Genomic DNA, 6736 nt, shown 5'->3' on the forward strand with positions numbered 1-6736 from the left:
CCATGTTTATACAGATGGCGGTGTAGATATTTCCATGTTTATACAGATGGCGGTGTAGATATTTCCTTGTTTATACAGATGGCGGTGGAGATATTTCCATGTTTATACAGATGGCGGTTTAGATATTTCCTTGTTTATACATATAGCGGTGTAGATATTTCCATCTTTGTACAGATTGCGGTGTAGATATTTCCATCTTTACACAGACAGCTGTGTAGGTATTTCCAAGTTTACACAGATATCTGCGTAGATATATCCAAGTTTACACAGATAGCGTTGTAGACATATCCATGTTTATACAGATAGCTTTGTAGATATTTCCATGTTTATACAGATAGCTGTGGACTTATTTCCATGTTTATAAATATAGCGGCGTAGATATTTCCATGTTTATACAGATAGCGGTGGACTTATTTCCATGTTAATAAAGATAGCGGTGTAGATATTTCCATGTTTATACAGATGGCGGTGTAGATATTTCCATGACTATACAGATGGCGGTGTAGATATTTCCATTTTGATAGAGATGGCGGTGTAGATATTTCCAGGGTTATAGAGATAGCGGTGAAGGTATTTCCATGTTTACAGAGATAGCGGTGTAAATGCTTCCATCTATGCACAGATTGCGGTGTAGATATTGCCATCTATACACAGACAGCGGTGTAGATATTTCCAACTTTACACAGATAGCTGTGTAGATATTTCCATGTTTACAGAGATTGCATTGTATATATTTCCATGTTTATACAGATAGCGGTGTAGACACTTCCATGTTTATACAGATAGCAGTGTAGATATTTCCATGTTTATACAGATAGCGGTGTAGATATTTCCATGTTTATACAGATGGCGGTGTAGATAGTTCCATGTTTCTGGAGATTGCGGTGTAGATATTTTCATGTTTATAGGGATGGCTGTGTTATTATTTCCATGTTTAAAGACATTGCGGTGTATATATTTCCATGTTTATAGAGATAGCGTTGTAGGTATTTCCAAGTTTATAGAGATAGCGGTTTAAATATTTCCATATTTATACAGAGAGCGGTGTAGGTGTTTCCATGTTTATACAGATGGCGGTGTAGATATTTCCATGTTTATACAGATGGCGGTGTAGACATTTCCTTGTTTATACATATAGCGGTGTAGATATTTCCATCTTTGTACAGATTGCGGTGTAGATATTTCCATCTTTACACAGATAGCTGTGTAGGTATTTCGAAGTTTACACAGATAGTTGCGTAGATATTTCCAGGTTTACACAGATAGCGTTGTAGATATATCCATGTTTATACAGATAGCTTTGTAGATATTTCCATGTTTATACAGTTAGCGGTGTAGATATTTCCATGTTTATACAGATAGCAGTGGAGATATTCCCTGTTTATAGAGATAGCGATGTAGATATTTCCATGTTTATACAGAGAGCGATGTAGATATTTCCATGTTTATGCAGATAGCGGTGTAGATATTTCCATGTTTATTCAGATGGCTGTGTAGATAATTCCATGTGTATACAGAAGGCAGTGTAGATATTTCCATGTGTATAAAGATGCTGGTGTAGTTATTTGCATGTTTATTCAGATGACTGTGTAGATATTTGCATGTTTATTCAGCTGGCGGTGTCGATATTTCCATGTTTATAGACATAGCACTGTAGATATTTCCATGTTTATACAGACAGCTGTGTAGATATTTCCATGTTTATTAGAGATAGTGGTTTAGATATTTCCATATTTATTCAGATAGCGGTGTAGATATTTCCATGTTTATACAGATGGCGGTGTAGATATTTCCATGTTCATACCGATGGCGGTGTTGACATTTCCATTTTGATACAGATGGCGGTGTAGATATTTCCATGTTTATACAGATAGCGATGTAGATATTTCCATGTTTACAGAGATAGCAGTGTATATGTTTCCATCTTTGCACAGATTGCGGTGTAGATATTGCCATCTTTACAGAGATAGCGGTGTAGATATTTCCAACTTTACACAAATAGCTGTAAAGATATTTCCATGTTTACAGAGATATCATTGTAGTTATTTCCATGTTTATACAGATAGCGGTGTAGATATTTCCATGTTTATACAGATAGAGTTGTAGATATTTCCATGTTTTTACAGATAGCAGTGTAGATATTTCTATGTTTATACAGATAGCGGTGTAGATATTTCCATGTTTATACAGATAGCGGTGTAGATATTTCCAGCTTCAAACAGATAGCCATGTAGATATTTCCATGTTTATACAGATAGCGGTGTAGATATTTCCATGTTTATACAGATAGCGGTGGAGTTATTTCCATCTTTATAAAGATAGCAGTGTAGATATTTCCATGTTTATACAGATGGCGGTGTAGATATTTCCATGTTTATACAGATGCCGGTGTAGATATTTCCATTTTGATAGAGACGGCGGTGTAGAAATTTCCAGGTTTATACAGATAGCGGTGAAGGTATTTCCATGTTTACAGAGATAGCGGTGTAGATGCTACCATCTATGCAGAGATTGCGGTGTAGATATTGCCATCTATACACAGACAGCGGTGTAGATATTTCCCACTTTACACAGATAGCTGTGTAGATATTTCCATGTTTACAGAGATTGCATTGTAGATATTTCCATGTTTATACAGATAGCGGTGTAGGTACTTCCATGTTTATACAGATAGCAGTGTAGATATTTCCCTGTTTATACAGATAGCGGTGTAGATATTTCCATGTTTATACAGATAGCGGTGTAGATATTTCCATGTTTATACAGATGGCAGTGTAGATAGTTCCATGTTTCTGGAGATTGCGGTGTAGATATTTTCATGTTTATAGAGATGGCTGTGTTGTTATTTCCATGTTTAAAGACATTGCGGTGTAGATATTTCCATGTTTATAGAGATAGCGTTGTAGGTATTTCCACGTTTATAGAGATAGTGGTTTAAATATTTCCATATTTATACAGACAGCAGTGTAAGTGTTTCCATGTTTATACAGATGGCGGTGTAGATATTTCCATGTTTATACAGATGGCGGTGTAGATATTTCCTTGTTGATACATATAGCGGTGTAGATATTTCCATCTTTGTACAGATTGCGGTGTAGATATTTCCATCTTTACACAGATAGCTGTGTAGGTATTTCGAAGTTTACACATATAGTTGCGTAGATATTTCCAGGTTTACCCAGATAGCGTTGTAGATATATCCATGTTTATACAGATAGCTTTGTAGATATTTCCATGTTTATACAGTTAGCGGTGTAGATATTTCCATGTTTATACAGATAGCAGTGGAGATATTCCCTGTTTATAGAGATAGCGATGTAGATATTTCCATGTTTATACAGAGAGCGGTGTAGATATTTCCATGTTTATGCAGATAGCGGTGTAGATATTTCCATGTTTATTCAGATGGCTGTGTAGATAATTCCATGTGTATACAGAAGGCAGTGTAGATATTTCCATGTATATAAAGATGCTGGTGTAGTTATTTGCATGTTTATTCAGATGACTGTGTAGATATTTGCATGTTTATTCAGCTGGCGGTGTAGATATTTCCATGTTTATAGACATAGCACTGTAGATATTTCCATGTTTATACAGACAGCTGTGTAGATATTTCCATGTTTATTAGAAATAGTGGTTTAGATATTTCCATATTTATTCAGATAGCGGTGTAGATATTTCCATGTTTATAGAGATAGCCGTGTAGATATTTCCATGTTTACAGAGATAGTCGTGTAGTTATTTCCATATTTATACAGATGGCGGTGTAGATATTTCCATGTTTATAGATATTGCGGTGTAGATATTTCCATGTTTATACAGGTAGCAGTGTAGACAATTCCCTGTTTATAGAAATGGCGGTGTAGCTATTTCCATCTTTATAGAGATATTGGTATATATATTTCCATGTTTGTACAGATAGCGGTGTAGATATTTCAATGTTTATACAGATAGCAGTTTTGGTACTTCCATGTTTATACAGATAGCGGTGTAGACATTTCCATGTTTATAAAGCTCGCGGTGTAGATATTTCCATCTTTATGCAGATGGCAGTGTAGATATTTTCATGTTTATACTGATATTCGTGTAGATATTTCCATGTTTATACAGATGGCGGTGCAGATATTTCAATGTTTATAGAGATTGATGTGTAGATATTTCCATGTTTATAGAAATAGCGGTGTAGGTATTTCCATGTTTACAGAGATAGCGGTGTAGATATTTCCATATTTATACATATAGCAGTGTAGATATTTCCATGTTAATACAGATCACGGTGTAGATATTTCCTTGTTTATACAGATAGCGGTGTAGATATTTCCATGTTTATACAGATAGCGGTGTATGTATTTCCACGTTTATACAGATAGCGGCGTAGATATTTTCACGTTACACAGATAGCGGTGTAGATATTTCCATCGTTATACAGATAGCGGTGTAGATATTTCCATGTTTACAGAGATAGTGGTGTAGATATTTCCAGGTTTATACAGATGGCTGAGAAGTTATTTCAATGTGTATACAGATGGCATTGTAGGTATTTCCATGTTTATACACATGGTGGTGTAGATATTTCCATTTTTATACAGATGGCAGTGTAAATATTTCCATGTTTATACAGATGGTGGTGTAGATATTTCCAAGTTTATAGAACGGCGGTGTAGATATTTCCATGTTAATAGAGATCGTGCTGTAGGTATTTCCATGTTTATAGTGATATCGGTGTAGATATTTCCATGATTATACATATACTGGTGCTGTTATTTCCATGTTTATACAGATGGTTGTGTAGATATATCCATACTTATACAGATGACTGTGTATGTATTTCCATGTTTACACAGATGTCGGTGTAGATATTTTCATGTTTATAGAGATAGCGGTGTAGATATTTCCATGTTTATACAGATAACGGTGTAGGCATTTTCATGTTGACAGAGATAGCGGTGTAGATATTTCCATATTTATACAGATAGCGGTGTAGATATTTCGATGTTTATATAGATAGCGGTGAAGATATTTCCATATTTATATAGATAGCGGTGTAGATATTTCCATGTTTATAGAGATTGCGGTGTAGGTATTTCCATGTTTAGAGACAGTGGGGTAGATATTTCTATGTTTATACAGATAGCGGTGTAGATATTTCCATGTTTATACAGATAGCAGTGTTGGTATTTCCATGTTTATAGAGATAGTGGTATAGATATTTCCATGTTTATGCAGACGTTGGTATGGATATTTCCTTGTTTCTGGAGATGTCGGTGTAGATATTTTCGTGTTTATAGAGATGGCAGTGTAGATATTTCCATGTTTATAGAGATAGAGGTGTAGTTAATTCCATGTTCATAGAGATGGAGTTGTAGATATTTCCATGTTTATAGAGATAGCGTTGTAGGTATTTCCATGTTTATAGAGATAGCGGTGTATATATTTCCATATTTATACATATAGTAGTGTAGATATTTCCATGTTTCTACAGATGGCAGTGTAGATATTTCCATGTTTATACAGATGGAGGTTTAGATATTTCCTTGTTTTTACAGATAGCGGTGTAGATATTTCCATGTTTGTAGAGATAGCGATGTAGATAATTCCATGTTTATAGAGATTTTGGTGTAGATATTTCCATCTCTGCACACATTGCGGTGTAGATATTTCCATCTTTACAGAAATAGGTTTGTAGATATTTCCAAGTTTTCACAGATAGCTGTGTAGATATTTCCATGTTTATACAAATAGCGGTGTAGATATTTCCAAGTTTATAAAGATAGCGATGTAGATATATCCATGTTTATACAGATAGCAGTGTAGATATTTCCATGTTTGTAGAGATAGCGGTGTACATATTTCCACGTTTATACAGACGGCTGTGTAGATATTTCCAAGTGCATACAGATGGCAGGGTAAATATTTCGATGTTAATAAAAATGGTGGTGTAGATATTTCCATATTTATGCAAATGGCGGTGTAGGTATTTGCATGTTCATACAGATGGCGGTGAAGATATTTCCATGTTTATACAGATAGCAATGTAGAGATTCCCATGTTTATACAGATAGCGGTGTAGATATTTCCATGTTTATACAGATAGCGGTGAAGGTATTTCCATGTTTACAGATGGCAGTGTGTATATTTATATGTTTATAGAGATAGCTGTGTAGATATTTCCATGTTTAGGCAGATAACTGTGTAGGTATTTCAATGTTTATGCAGATGCTGGTGTAGGTATTTCCATGTTTATTCAGATAGCGGAGTAGATATTTCCATGTTTATACAGATGGCGGTGTAGATAGTTCCATGTTTATGGAGATGGCGGTGTAGATATTTTCATTTTTATATATATGGCATTGTAGATATTTCCATGTACACAGAGATGGCGGTGTAGATATTTCCATGTGTATAGAGATGGCGGTGTAATTATTTCCATGTGTATAGAGATGGCGGTGTAAGTATTTCCATGTTTATAGAGATGGTGGTGTAGGTATTTCCATGTTTATAGAATTGGCGGTGTAGGTATTTCCATGATTATACAGATGGCTGTGTAGATATTTCCATGTGTATACAGATGGCAGTGAAGATATTTTCATGTTGATAGAGATGGTGTGTAGATATTTCCATGTTTATACAGATGACTGTGTAGATATTCCCATGTTTATGCAGACAGTGTTGTAGTTGTTTCCATGTTCATAGAGATAGCGGTGCAGATATTTCCATGTTTATGCAGATAGCGGTG

The sequence above is a fragment of the Pan paniscus genome, chromosome 19 (genome assembly GCF_029289425.2).
Source record: "Pan paniscus chromosome 19, NHGRI_mPanPan1-v2.0_pri, whole genome shotgun sequence".
NCBI classification, from domain to species: domain Eukaryota; kingdom Metazoa; phylum Chordata; class Mammalia; order Primates; family Hominidae; genus Pan; species Pan paniscus.